This window comes from Vicugna pacos, chromosome 11 (genome assembly GCF_048564905.1).
Source record: "Vicugna pacos chromosome 11, VicPac4, whole genome shotgun sequence".
In the NCBI taxonomy this organism is placed as follows: domain Eukaryota; kingdom Metazoa; phylum Chordata; class Mammalia; order Artiodactyla; family Camelidae; genus Vicugna; species Vicugna pacos.
Window position 1 is genome coordinate 24,286,005 of NC_132997.1, and position 15,368 is coordinate 24,301,372.

General features: G+C 46.5%; 1 long non-coding RNA gene and 1 pseudogene across 1 annotated transcript; one reads left to right on the forward strand and one right to left on the reverse strand.

Moving 5' to 3' along the window:
* The first annotated feature begins 9,196 nt into the window (after positions 1 to 9,196).
* On the forward strand, positions 9,197 to 15,079 carry LOC140699224 (uncharacterized). The gene is made up of 2 exons (XR_012077237.1): positions 9,197 to 9,264; positions 14,425 to 15,079. It is a non-coding gene; the product is annotated as an uncharacterized lncRNA (long non-coding RNA).
* Positions 11,013 to 11,133, reverse strand: LOC140699935 (small nucleolar RNA SNORA31; annotated as a pseudogene).
* Positions 15,080 to 15,368: the final 289 nt, after the last annotated feature.

A 15,368-nucleotide genomic window follows, 5' to 3' on the forward strand; every position in this document is an offset into this window, starting at 1 on the left:
TAAACTTCTCCCCTGAACCTGCTTTCCCTAATTCTCCCTTTTTTGTGACAGTAACTCCATCCTGACAGGAGCTCAAGCCCCAGTTTTGTGGTCTTTCTTGACTTCTCCCCTCTCTCCGCCTCATCTCCTCCCCATCACTGAACCCCATCCTCAGTTTCAGACTATGTCCCTCATTGGCCTCCCCCTATTCTACCTGAGCAGAGCTGCCACCACCTCTTTACAGGATGGCCGTGGCTGCCACTAACCATGCTCCTTCCCAGGCCTTCACTCCTGTAGGCTGTTCTCTACCCAGCATCAGAGGATCCAGTCAGGTCACTGCTCAGCTCCTTCTGCCCACAGCTTTCCATTCCTTACAGATGAAGCCAACATGCACACAGCACCCATGAGTCCTACGTCATCTGTCAGGTGGTTCACTCTCTGATCTAACTCAGCAGCCTGGCCGGGCCGCACTCTGCTGCAGCCTCACAGGCCTCCTTGCTGCTCCTTGATTGTGACGGGGTGCTCCTGCCCCAGGGCCTGGCATTAGCTCTTCCCTCTGCCTTGAATCCTTCCTGGACACACACGTGGTGGTCTGGTCTCCCTCCTTCCTTCAGGTCTCAGCTCAAATGCCTGCTTGTCAGTAAGATCTCCCCAGGTCCCTTGTGATCACACATTAGGAACAATGATGACTGCCCCATACATCACCACCCCTACCACCTCCCTGTCTCATTCCCTTCAAGCTTTTTGTACCATTTCCATGTAAAGTACAGTCTTTTGTGAATTGTCTAATTTTTAACTGAATTGGAAGTTTCATGAGGGCAGGGTTTTTTTAGACCAATATGTTACTGTTTTATCCTGAATGTAACACTCATTACGTAATAGATGCAGTATGAATGCAAATGAAAGGATGACTGAATTGCATGAGAATCAAATATGTATTTTATTTTATTTTAATGAATTTGTCACTTTTTCCAAATCTGCATGTGGACGTATATGCCAGCAGAGTTCAGTCACTCTGCTGATGAAAATTAATTTCTTCAAGATCATCTTAGGAAGTGACACACTAGGCTCAAAAACATTTAATGAAAACATTAGAAAAAAATCTATAAAATGAAATAAATACTTAATAAGGACTTAAACAAGAGGAATTTTAAAAAATAACAATAGAGTTAATAAGCCACTAGCTAACTATTTATGAAAAAAGAACAGAAACACAAATAACAAATATTAAGAACCAAATCCAGTAAATTCTCTGTAGAACTTGACGGTGTTAAAATAATACTAAGAAAATATTTTGAAAAACAGATTAAAAATTTTTTCCTACAGAGATCACATGCACAATGTTTTAAAAACTAATTTATAAAAACACACAAAGTGTAATAAAACAAAACTCTGTGTCTTAGAAATGAATTGAACCAATTATTAAAAAGTCAAACTAATCCTGCAAAATATTTTGAAATTCCCACTGGGAAAACTTCAGATCCAGTCTTATGAAATACTGCAAAAATTTAAGGAAGTAAAAACAGAAATTCCCTCAGTCTGTGCCAACTCATATTTTGCTTGGAGATTCTCCATCTGGGGTAGAGGTTTCAGCTTTGGATGTCTTGTTCCATTGCCTGTACTTGTGCCTACTGAGGTGTCCTTAGTTAGAGAAGTTAACTCACCAGGGCATCATGTTTTGGAGGGTCATTCCATGACCCATTGAATCCCTTATCCCACACTGTGTAAGTCTGCCACCCAGATCCCCATAGCTAGACCCCCACATCCCTTTCAAACAGTACATACACCTGAGCCTGCCAGGACGGTAGCAAGAAACTGATGAAGACACTTCTGGGAAGAGATCCAAGCCTAGACACTAGACACACGTGTTAAGTCATTCAGTCATCATGATGACCTTTAAGATACTAGCTATCGGGTCCATTATATGGATGGACAATCTGAGGCTGAGAAAGACAAGTGATTATTGTCAGGTGTCATCAGTCTTAGATGGAAGGGTCAGTACTCAGCCCAAGCCTGGCTCTCAGGTCCTGTTCTTTGATGCCTCACAGATGAAGAGAGTGGAGAACTGAAGCCCAGGTGTCCCAAGGGAGTCAGGTGACCAGCAAAGGAATCCTGTACCAGCTGTCCTGAAGGTGCACTGAGCCTGGATCCCCCGGGGCTGCTTGGCAGTACATTGGCCGTAGGAGGCCATAAAGCTGGAGTGGGTTTCATGGTGCCATTTCTAGGGAACAGAAGTGAAGCTAGTCTGTTAGCTTTTCTTTTGATAATTATTTTACAGCCATTTTTTCCATTCTGGGGGAAAAGCAAAGAGTAGATGCCAATTCTTAGGTTTTGCAGGACATAGAACAGTTCATGACTGTTGAATTTGAGTTGCCCTTTAGGTATCAAGAGGAAGCTCTAAGCAGCTCAGATAACACTCCAGGTGCAAAGGTCCCAGGCACTTGTGGACGCATCATGAGAACCATCTTCATAACCAGGGCTATTTAAGGAAGAGTGTACATCCAAACAGAATATTTGCTGCAATACCTTAAGTGGCTTGTCTAGTTGAAGTTTCAGGTGAAATACAGAGAGAGAGAGATGTAATTTTTATACTCCTGAAAGAAAAAGGATTCACAGAATTGGAAAACTCTAACTGGGAAATAAACCCAAATTTTAAAAGCACTAACTTGGAGCCTCCCTACCTGTAGATGACCCCTGGAGGAAGGGGTCATTTTACACTCTGTCTTTTGAAAGAGGATTGCAGACTTCCACCTTTATAAACCTCAGTGAACACAGATTCCAACCTGATCCCTGGTACTGCTGAGAAAGAAGGTCTATTTTAACAAATATCCCAACACCCAGAAATGGAGGTGAAGGCTACATTTGGAAAATAATTTTGCAAAGAGACATCTCATCCACCGGTGGAGCACTTTGCCATCCTGCTCTGAACATGGGTGCAGCCCAGATGTGGGCAGATGTTGACATAGATGACCAACTCTTCCTTCCCTCTCTCTGTCCTGATCACTTGCAGTTCCAGGGAACCCCCTGAGGGTCATGCTTAGCTCACCCCAACATGTACCCACTTCTGTGAACACGCCATGATCCAAGCCCCCCCTTCTGCCAGCCTGTATTGCTAAAGATCCAAGGTGACTCATCAGAATGAGGATTCTCTGGACTCTCTCCTGGAAGTCCAGCCCCGTGGGTATGACTTACCCTGCTCTGCATTGAATGATCACTGCATACAGCAGGAGCTGAATATTAGAATGCACACGGGCCAGGTTTGCAGCGTGAAATAGGGACAGGATGCCTTTACACCTGCTCCAGGTGCTCAGCCCACCTTCCAGGCACACAGCAGTGTACTCCACACCCCTGTGCCGTGGCGCCTGCTGTCCCCTCCCTCAGGATGCGGGGATCTCTTCCCACACTTGCCTCCAGACTTCAAATCTTCCCTGCCCCCAAGCTCTAGTTCATATGGCTCTTCATCTGGACCCTTCTCCCACCTCCTAAATGCCCCATCACATTGTGCCGAGTGCTGACCATTTCCAGGGTTCCCACCACCACCACACGCACACTTCATTGACTGCTCTAGCTTCGTATTCAATCCGGACGTTAGGCATAGCCTGACTCTGTTCTTCTGCTTGTTCCATAGTATGTAACCATTCTGGGGCTTTTGCATTTGCAAATGGAGATTAGAATCAGTTTGTCTATATGTATAAAACCACTTACTGCAATTTTGATTTAGGATGTCTTTAATCTGTAGACGAGGTTGGGGACAATTGACAGTTTAACAGTGAGTCTTCTTAGTTATGAAAATGGAATCTCTCTCCATTTATTTAATTCTTCTCTGATTTATTTCATCACTATTCTGTCATATTGCTCATATAAATCTTGTATATATTTTGTTAGATTTCTACCTAAGTATGTCATCTATTGGTGCTTATTATGGTACGTTCTTAATTTCAAGTTCAGATTATTCAGTGTTCATATATAGGAATACTGAGAATTATTCTAAGTGAACATTCAGTAGGACAACAAGTGATGATGCTAAGCTCTGTGTCGGGCTGTCTCCTCTGGACTAGGATCCCTGGTCAAGGGGTTTCACCCAGATCCAGGCTGAGTGTTCATAGCGCTCTTCAACCTACCATCCCTCAGGGAGTGGGGGCTTTGTGGGCTGTGTCAGTCAGGTAACAGCCACCCTCCAGTGTCGTTGACTGTCTGGTGCATTGCTTAGTGTCTTCATGAGAGGCGCCTGATGTCTCTGTGTGCAACCGAGTGGGCTAAACTCCATTCCACATCTTTGATTCTGTGATTCAGTGATGACTTTCTTTACACTCAATGGTATAAATAAATTATGTACATTTATTTTTACACACCCCGCTGCTACCTCCTAATATGAGCAGGGCTTTCAGTGAGCTCCGCGCTCCCAATGTCTTTGGAAAGTTCTTTGCCATCAGGATCAACGGCCCAGGAGAACACCATCAAGCTGTTCCCTTCCATGATATTTCAGGCCTAGCAACACGGCCCAGGAAGGTCATCTTCCAGGCATTCTGTGGGGAATGTGAACCTGAGAATCTCTGCCTGGTCCTCCAAAGGGATATGAAGGAAGGGACAATTAACACAGCCGGTACTTTGGAGTACCCTGGGTTCTGCCTCTGGCCACAAAAGAAGAAATGGTCCTGACCGAGAACCCTCCCCAGGACACAGCCAAGAAGAGCCAAATGCATGACTGGGAGAGAAGAGGCAAATCCAGGGAAGAACTGGAGGCCCATGAGACCAGAACCAGCATCGGATTCTGCCCCAAATGGCAGGAGTATAATCTGTGGCGTCTTGTACAATGAATGACTGGCTCATTTTCCTCTATGATTCTTCATTCATAACCTGAGTTTTGTTCTATAGAGAAAAATGTCCTTGGGTGACACCCACACCCCAGCTCTGCCTTCCAAAGAAGAGAGAGCCAGCTGGCTTCATTCTCCCAGTCATGTCCCAGGAAAAGACAGACACTCCCAGGAAACTCCCAGGGACTGAACTTGATTGTCAATCTGCATGAGGCCAGGTCTGGAGGAGCAGAAGCAGGTACTGACAAGCCTTCCAGACCTGCGACCTCCCAGACTGGTCACGTACACATCCATGGACATGCGACCTTCCTCACACTCGGAGGGGGACACAGTGGCAGATTATGACTCTTCCCCGGGGCTACACTTCCTCCAACTTCCATTAGGTGAAATTGCACCACCAGTGGCCACGTTTCAGTCTGTATTAAGTATTTATTTTTTAGCTTTTCCTCTACTGTTTTCTATGAAATTTTCTTAAGCCTAGAGTTAGTTCCCAAGAAGTTCTTGGAGAAATTAATTTTCCATCAGCAGACTAAAGAGTGAATGGACTATGCTGACATATATGTCCACATGCAGATTTGGAAAAATTCATAGGTTTATTAATATAAAATGAAATATATTTATGATTCTCATGCAATTCAGTCATTCTTACATTTGCATTCATACTGCACCTACCATGTAATGAGTGTTACCTTTGGGATAAAGAAGTAACAGATTGGTTTAAAACCTTCCTTCATGAAACATTCAATTCAATTAAGAATTCGACAATTCACAAAAGACTGCACTTTACATAGGAAACAGTAAGAAAACTTTGAAGGGAAATGAGGCAGGGAGGTGGAACGGATGGTGATGCACGGGGCTGTCATCACTGTTCCTACTGCACGATCACTACAAGGGACCTGGGGAGATCTTACTGACAAGCAGGCATTTGAGCTGAGACCTGATGGAAGGAGGGAGACCACCACGTGTGTGTCCAGGGAGGATTCAAGGCAGAGGGAAGAGCTAATGCCAGGCTATGGGCCAGGAGCACCCCGTCACAATCAAGGAGCTGCAAGGAGGCCTGTGAGGCTGCAGCAGAGTGCGGCCCGGCCAGGCTGCTGAGTTAGATCAGAGAGGGAACCACCTGACAGGTGATGTAGGACTCATGGGTGCTGTGTGCATGTTGGCTTCATCTGTGAGGAATGGAAAGCTGTGGGCAGAAGGAGCTGAGCAGTGACCTGACTGGATCCTCTGATGCTGGGTGGAGAACAGCCTACAGGAGTGAGGACCCCAGAAGGAGCGTGGTTAGTGGCAGCTTCAGCCATCCAGTCAAGAGGTGGTGGCAGCTCTGCTCAGGTAGAATAGGGGGAGGCCAATGAGGGACATAGTCTGAAATTGAACATGAAGGCTTTGCTTACGGGGAGGAGATGAGGCGGAGAGAGGGGAGAAGTCAAGAAAGACCTCAAAACTGGGGCTTGAGCTCCTGTCAGGATGGAGTTACTGTCACAAAAAGGGGAGAATGAGGGAGAGCAGCTTCAGGGGAGATGGTTAATCTGCTTTTGGCTTGTTAGATGTCCACATGGAGATGTTGTGGAGACAGCTGGCTGGGCATAAATCTAGAATGTATGGAAAGGTTTGGAATGAAAAAATGAATTTCAAGTCATGACAGTCCAGATGTCATGGATGCCACAAGCCTGGATGAGGTCAGTAAGGAGATGAGTGGCTGAGAAAACTGGATCAAGACTGGATTCCTGAGTCAAACTAATGCTAAAGGGTTTGGAAGGAAAGTAGAAACCATCAGTGGAGTCACAGAATGAAAGGTCAATGAGTTCATAAAAATAAAGAAAACAACCACAAAAATAATTATAAAAATGGTAGAATGTATTGAACTGGAATCTATACCATGGAAGCATTTCAACAAGAGAAAGAGAGACTGACTGTGTCAAACTAAGATGATAAAAGTGCGGATTGAGAAATCTTTTATTCCTGTGATAGAATTGTTCTAAAATGGGATTGTGAGGGAGACACAACACTGCACATTTACACACATGAAAACTGAAGAGTTTTGTTGTTTAAATGAGTGGATTTATGGTATGTAAATTATACCTCAGGAAGTCTCTTTCAAAATGATGTATTTAGCACGTATCTACCCAATAGATCTGCTCTCAGGTGGTAAATGAAAACATATTTATAAAAAAGATGCATGCATATATATACAAAAACATTTATTCATAATAACCCACACTTGAGCTAACCCAAATGTCCATTATTAAGAGAATGCACTGATTTCTGCTTGAAGGAGGTACTGGGGATTGAACCCAGGACCTCTTGGGTGCTGAGCATGCGCTCCACCAGTTGAGCTTTACCCTCCCCCCCCAGATATTCCAGGACAGCTGTTTGTTGGGGGCTGGGGAACCCACAGACACTTAATGCTGGCCCCTTCTCATTGCACGTGAGGACAGCTTGGCCAGAGAGAAAAGTGCTCTGGGAGAGAAGTCTGTGAACAGAGCATCGAATTTCCCAACCAGGGCCACGTGGGGCGTGACCACACCCAGCCCATCTTCTGCGCAGAGGTTCAGGCACCAGCTTCATGGGCAAGGGGGACCTAGTCCTTCCGCCTGTGCCTGTGTGTGTTTTCAGCTTTTCTTAACAATGAGATTCATCTGGAGCTTGTGTCCTCTATAACCGTGTAGAGGAATAACTGATGAGGGAGGTGATATCAATTGGTGATGAGAAGACCCCAGGATTTTGAGCCTGAAAGACCTGGGTTTGAATCCCAGCTGTGCCCATCACCACTGGTAAGACTTTAGAGTGCCCAACCTGCACACCCAGCTTCCGTTTGTCCCTAAAATGGGGCTTTCATGAGAGTCAGAAATGGCGCATCAGAAGGTAGGTTCTCAATAAATCGTAGTTGCCACTGAAACGCATGGGGGCTCTTGTAAGCTTAAGTGATAAATTTCCTATAGGTTGTTAATGGCTAGGAAGCATCCTCACTCCCGTACATTTTCGTGGTGCAGGGCTCTTTCGAACAGGCTGTGGCTTTAAAAATGCAGATGCCTTCTGCCCAAGAGGAAAAAGCTTTCCGAGGGAAGCCAAAGGGCGTCCTGTTCTGATTGGCAGCCTCCATCTGCACTCGGATGCCTGCTCTCACCCGACACAGAAGGCTGAGCAGGGATCTGGATCAGAACTGTTTGAAATGCGACTGCAGGGAGACCAGACTGCATCGCCGTTATCTTCCTGCTGGTCATCCTCAGGGGAAATGCACTGAAGGTTTGGGAAGAAGCCTCAGGTGGAGAAGGCGCAGCTCCGGGGCTGCCTCGGAGGTGGCCAGCTTTCTGTGCTGCCGACGGCAATGTGGCCGCCACACTTGGTGCAGGGAGTTGTGGCGCCATATGCATTTCATTTCTGCACGTTGATTGGACCTGTTCCTGTTTGTTCTCCACGATCGCTGTCTGAATGGAAAGTTAGCAGAACCATATGCATTCACTTCACATTGTCCAGGATGGAAAACCCTGGTCATTTGTCCCAGAAGAGAAATATCTGTGAAGCCACCAGATACTAAGCCTTAAATGTCATGGAGCTGTGTAACCTCTGATGCACCAAAACGGTGAGGGAAGTGAGGCAAAAATGGAAAACAAATTAGGATGTCTCTAAAAGACAGGCAAGCCGTTATTAACACAAGAATAAGATTAGACCTCAAGATTAGTTTTAGTTGTGACTTTGCCATTCATATTTCTCCCACAGTGAAGCCACATTAAGAACAGTAGATTAAATAATAAAGAATAATGGAAGAAGGTGTTGATTGCCATTTGTCACCCATAAGGACCCACGTTTCCACTCTGTGGCAACAAAAATCAGTCATCTAAATATTAACAGTAGAACACATTATAAACACTTAGTTATATAGTATTATCACTGTAAAGCCATTACAACTGAAATAAAAACTGTTCTTTATTTTAACTATTAATACTCATCAAGTGTTAATGAAAATATCCAACAAATAATTATGAAAAACACATTGCTTAAGTAATAAAGATGAAAGGTGATAATCATTGTGAATATTTAATCCGTAAAATAAGGAACATACCATTAATAAGACTTAATTATGTCATTAAATATTTAATTTTACTTTCACCACTAAATTTTGTTTGCTTTTTGCATATTTTAAATGTAAAAAGCTGCTTAATAAAATTAGTAGTTTCAGCAACGTCAAATGCCAGAGCATTTAAGTTTGACTTACTGTCTTCATCAGATTGGTCAGGTGCCATTTTATTCACTATTAAATGAGATGAACAACCCTCCTTGCCTTCACTGCATGTTCTGTTTTACCAAAAAGTGGTTTAATAATTGATTCTGAATTATACCCACAGGTTAGGTTTTCTCATAGTGAAGAAAAATAATTGCTTTCTCTTTGTATTTGTTTTTCAGTGAGTAACACACAGTGACTGTGCAGGAGAACATGGCTTGTGTTCTGCCTCAGATCACTGCAGAACAGGTCTGACACCAGCCACAATTAGACCGTTTATTGGGGGTAGTGTGTAGCTCAGTGGGCGAGTGTGTGCTTAGCATGCATGAGGTCCTGGGCTCAATCCCCAGTCCTTCCATCAAAAAATTAAATAGATAAATAAATTTTTCAAACAGTGAGAAAAAAAAAAAACCCAAACCCACAACCAATTAGACCATTTGTTTCCTGAGAGTCAATCTCATCACTTAGAACTCCTGCTTCCGGATAAATCTCATTTCACCGTTTAACGTCATAGTGAGTAAGTTAACTCTCAGCCTCACCCTCGCACGCAGTGAGAGCCTGTCTGTCTCAAGTGCTCTGAGCAGGGCCAGGCTGGATCCCTCACAGGCCCAGCACAAGGACCCTCACCTGGCTTGCACAACTCCCGGGAGCCCATGGTGCACATCTATCCCTTACCCTGGTCAGTGACATCACATCAGGAGCTGGAAACCAGCTATGAAGCATCTCCCCCAGACACTGGCAAATGATACAAGTCAGGGCTCACCCCCCACCCCAGAGAGCCCGTTGTTAAACATTGCCCAGCACACCGCAGCCTACACCTGCGGGGATCAGGCCACGACACCCTACCCCTCTCCCGCCGTCTCCTCCTGGGTCCCGATGACCCAGTGGAGAGGGACAGGACAGATGCTCTGTGGCTGCCAGCAGGCCGGGGCGCCAGGGGCCCAGCTGGGCTTGGAGCAGCTCTGGGCAGCCGGGCAGGTGAAACTTTCTCCCTCCACGTCTGTGACTCCTGACCAGCTCCGGCTCTGGTCAGCGGGTGAGGCGGGGGGGAAATAACCACGTTCAGCTTTTCCTTCTCTGCCAGACTATAAAAAGCTCTTTGTGGGGAGAGAAAGGTCCCTCCTCTCATGCACGTCTCCTGATGCAGCCGCTGCCCAGGCCGGCTCTGGACAGAGGCAGGAGACTGGCCATCCCAGCTGGGCCAGGCTGAGGGCTTTCCGGGGATAGATGGGCATTTGGTGCATCCTTGTTCCAAGGACGGTCCTAGGCAGCCCTGCGGGCCTCCCCTGACGGGCACACTCTGTGAGGCTCAGAACGGGGGTCTGCAGAGGCAGGGCCACGGGAAGACAGAAGTCTGCTGGGAAAGGCCTCTTCCTCCTCTGACAACGGCTGGACAGAACAGGAAAAGCAGAGAAGGAATCAGAAGCCCTGAGGGGAAATCCAATGTTTCCATCCTCAGGCGTAAGTGTGGGTCTGGAGCAACATGTTTCATCCATGTAGGAGCTCGATGACCTAACCTCCGGGCTTTGGGGAGGCCTGAGCCCCCAGACGCCGGGAGAAGCCTGTGGAAATGCTGGTCTGGCCTCCTCCCTCCTGACCACCAGGACTGCACAGGCTCATTGCTTTCCCAGGCCTGTAAGGCCTCTCAGGGATTCCCAGTCACCAGAAACACACCCTTCTGGGTTTTCATTTCCAACTGGGCTGGCAGTGCTGGACCCACATACAGATGGAGGCAGAAGGCTGGGGTATCTGCCCGTGGCCTCGAGACAGACAGGCCCGTCCTGACCCCCAACTCCTGGCTCACCCTGCACTTCCTTCCCTGGGACACACAGGCCCTTTTTATTTTTTATTTTTGTTTTGTTTTTTTGTTTCTAATTTTTAATTTTTTCTGCTTTTTTTTGTTGTTGTTAAAGTTGTTAAAAAGTTTTTGTTTGGGTTTTTTGCTTTTTGTTTGTTTTGTTTTATTTTTGTTTTTTGTTTGTTTATTGGTTTTTTGTTGATGTAGCCCCTATTCAACCTGGGCTGCCACCCAGACAGAAAGTACAAGGATTTTTCTTTCTCATCCTTGGTGCAAACCAAGAGAACAGCAGACTACTTAAGGTCTGTCAGTAGATGCAGACACACGGGCCCTTTTTAGATGAGCCACTGGGCTAAACTTGCTACCTTAAAAGAATGAACAACAGCCAGGATAATACTGGGGCTGGCTGCCTGATTCCTTGTGCTTAAATTTGATCTGATCTCCCAGTTTTTCTGTCCCTGTAGTGGGGTGTCAGGGCTATTGGTTTAATCATGGTGATGGGGGGGCCATCCTCACTCCAGAGGGGCTCTGCCCATGCAGGGGGCACCCAGGCACAGGCTGGAGCCCATCTTCCCATTAGCAAGGGGCTGATTAACTGTCCCCGGGGATGCAGAGGCTGAGATGTTGGGCTGCAGCCGCCACTTGATGACTCCTGCACTCTGCCCGCCTCCTCGTGCCTGTCCTGCCCTTCCTTCTAAGGGTCTGCTCAGGGGCTGCGCCCTCTGAAACAGCCTCCTTGGCCTCCCAGCTGAGATTAGGGTCCCCTTCTAGCTCAGCAGACACGCTGTGCATCAGCCCTTCACTGCCTTTACTCATGACAACATGGTCTATCTTTCTCCTCTCCTAGACTAAGGGCCATCTTTGTGTCTGCAACAGTGTCTTGTACATAGTAAATGCTCAAGGATGCCTATGAGTAGTTGCTTCAAATGAATGGAAGACCCCTACCTTCCTTTGAATCACAGCTCAAGGGATTATCTCTCTTAAGAAGTTTTCTTAAGTTAACCAAGGATAACTTCCCCTTTCAGAAGAACCCAATCCTCTCTTATTTTTAGATACAGTTAATGGGGCAGAATTAATAATAGTACATAATATTTATTTAGAATTTACCACAACAGGCACTGTAGTAAACACTTCATCTGGCTTCCCTTCCTTAGTTTTCACAACAGCCCAATGAATTCAGTTCAATTAATATTATCCCCACTTTCTAGATGATTAAACTGAGGCACAGAAAGGTTAAGGAACTTAAAGTCGATGTATCTCCAAAGGGGTGAAGTCGGGCTCACACTCATCCAGTCTGACCTTAGACCTGCTTACTCTCAAAGTCCTGCCCCTTCTGGGTTTTGTGTTGGTTGCATTTTGAAGGCAAGACTGAAAGCCCTGGAGCGGCACTGTGCAAAAGAACGTTCTGTGACGACGGGACGTCCCAGTGTCTCTGCACTGTCCGGCTGGCAGCCTCTGGCAGCATGTAGCTGCTGTGCCCCTGAGACGTGGCTCGTGTGACTGAGAAAACAAGTTAACCAATGGAATGAAATGGCCACATGTGGCTAATGGCTACTGTATTGAGAGCTTCAGAACATTAAGGACCCCTTTAAGGGCGCAGGATATGCTCGGTGGTAGACCACATGCTCAGCATGCACAGGGTTGGGGTTCAACCCCCAGTACCTCCATTTAAAATAAATAAATAAACCTAATTACCTCCCACCCCCAAAAGAAAACAAAATTTTTTTTTAAATAAAGGATGCATTTGAATTATCTTTTCAAAATATCTTAACCATGTGGTCCATGGCCATCAGAAGAAGGGCTGTTTCTGATTGACTGAGTCTTGGTATCTTCCTGTGCTGGGAAAACATGCAGCTACGAGCCTGAACTGAATCAGTGAGAGAAGGCTGATCCCAGTCCTTAAAGTCGTGTTTCTACTCTAACAGTTTCCCACCATGGGAAGAAGTGTACGATTCCAGTGTCTTCATTCACAGAGGCCTCGAGAAGATTCACTATCTGAGGGCAGACTGGTAGACCAGAGCTGGGGAAGGATGGGACGTGAGCTCCCCTCACTGACATCTGTTTGATGGTAGACCTGCTGCTGGACTTCACCTTATTTAATCTGAAAAGCAAACCTGTGACCCAACAAACAGTGTTTTCATTTCACAACTGAGGACAACTCAGAAAGAGTAAGAAACGGTCTCAGAAAGTGACAGAGACGTGACATGAACTCGGTCTGTCTGATTTCACTGGCCCAGAGGCTGAGGCTGTTAGGCGGAAATTCTCCTTCATCCTAACCACAGGATGGCCACTGTTCAAGGGCAAAGACAGCTATTTGAGGTTGATTATCTGTTCAAACTGCGTGTGTGGGTGTAATGATTGCTCCCACGGTGAGACAAGGCAAGTGGGGAGAATCAGTGCCTAAGCCAAATAGACCCACTTTCCATTTTCACTTCTTTGTGTTCTTTCTTTATATATCTGTAATGGAAAATACAGAGCCGTGCTGTCTGATACAGTAGTCTTTAGCCACATGGGGCTATTGAGCCCCTGAGACGTGGCTCATTGAGATCTCTTACTGTTAAGTGTCAAACATGCACCTGATTTCAAGGACTCAGTATGGAAACAAGGAAGATAAAATATCTCATTTATAACTTCTATATTGATTATGTTGAAATGATCATAGTTTGAGTATACTGGAGTCAAATCAACTAGATTAAAATTGATTTAATCTGTTCCTAGTTAGCTTTTTAATGTGTCTACTAGAAAATTGGAAGTTACATATGAGGCTCACATCTTATTTCTATTGAGAGCACCTATGTCTGCTGCACCGTGTTTCTAAGTCCTGGGATGAAAAATGAACGACTCATTAAAACACCCCTCTGCCGGAGAAAACACTTTCATTTCATTAATACCCACATTGAAGCAAAGTGACGTTGGTTAGGTGTGAACACAGCTTGGGCCTCTGCCTCCCTGGCTCTCTGGGATGCGTTCGGGGCACTGGCTGCGGTAGCACGTGTCTTGCCCAGCTGCACCCAGAGCTCTTGACATTCCGTCATGTGTCTGCCTTAAACAGCAACGTCCCTTCTTCCTTGAACAAAGTGCTTCATCACGCCTCCCTGGAGGAAGGTCAGTGATAAAACCACGACACGGAAAAATGACCTGATCTCTCCAAGGTCATTACCGAAGGCCATGGCCAAACACAGCAGGGTGTGCAGTCTGCTGCGGACGTTAGACTAGAGCAGCCTAGAGATGCTTTCCTGGTCCACGATCTTGACCGCAGGAAAGCAGGTTCAATACCCAGGCTTCTGGGGGAAAGGGATTGCGCTGTCTGAGAGCCCCGACCCCTCCCCTGCTCGTAGCATTCAACGTTCCTCTCGGAGATGGAAAGACTGTGGTATTCCCCTTTGATGACTTAAAAGTGTTGTGTGCCTTTTCCTCCTTCCTCTTTCCACCCAGCCCTCTCCTTTCTCTGCGCTTTTACACCTGTTTCCATAGTAGCCACCTCTATTGTGTCCCTGACTGTGAGGAGAAACCTTGCAGATGTTAGTAGGGCGCCAGCACTTTCCAGTAGCTATTTTGCTCACAGCCTCCTTATCTCCCCGCACTAATTTTCTTGCCTTTCTTCTCCCTAGAGCTGCTCTTCCTCCAAGTGCCTACAAGCCCTGTCGGATGGCCCCCTCCTCGATGGGAGCCTTGGAGTGAGCCGGGGAGAAGCGTGTCCTGGGAGAGGAGGCAGAGAGCTCTCGGTCTCCTTATAAGTCTGAATTCTCCCTGTGGCTTCAACACAGCATGCTAAACGCCAACGCTCTGGAGGGTGGAATCTCCAGCCGCTGTTGGATAAGCATCGTTACCCGAAGGCCTGCCGAATGCAGGGAGATGCCTTGGCCATCTTCACTCCAGACCCCACCCTGCTCTCTCTCTGAGCCCCGCTCACCTCCACCCCAGCCTCATGGAAAGCTCATGGCCGTGTCTGTCTTGAATGTCCTCATTCTGTGCATTTGCCCCGGAGAGACCAGTCACTTTTCCTTATTGGTTTGGAGGGCAGAGCAGACATACAAGCAGCACACACACACCCCTACTTGTCAGGGCTTCCAAGACCCCCAACTCCTGAATCCCCCACCTCCCTCTCAGAGCCGGGTGCAGCTGGGAAGGCAGCAGGAATGGGTCTTCAACAGTGACCTCCTGAAAGGGTTTGAAGATTCTTTGCCCGCCCTTCCTCCTTGGACATTATTCTTTGGATGACACAAGCTTGACAGCCTGATCACAATAAACATGTAACCGAAGAGAGCCTCTTCCCTTCCAGCGACATTATTTATTCACCTAAAGTAAAGGCAGAGCTATATTTAGCAGATGATGTCAGTGGGTTGTTTGGATTCTTAGAAATTGGTAGGAAGCCACCTCTCACATGATATATGAAATCACTGATAAGTGCTTCTTTTCACCAAAAGAAAAACAGCTTAATAGATGCGGCCCTTCGCTGCTCTTCGCTCCCGCCCTCCCTCCCTCTCCTGCACCCTCCTTCCTCTCCCGCCCACCCCTGCCTCGCCTGGGATTTGCCTTTCTGTGGCCCAGCTCA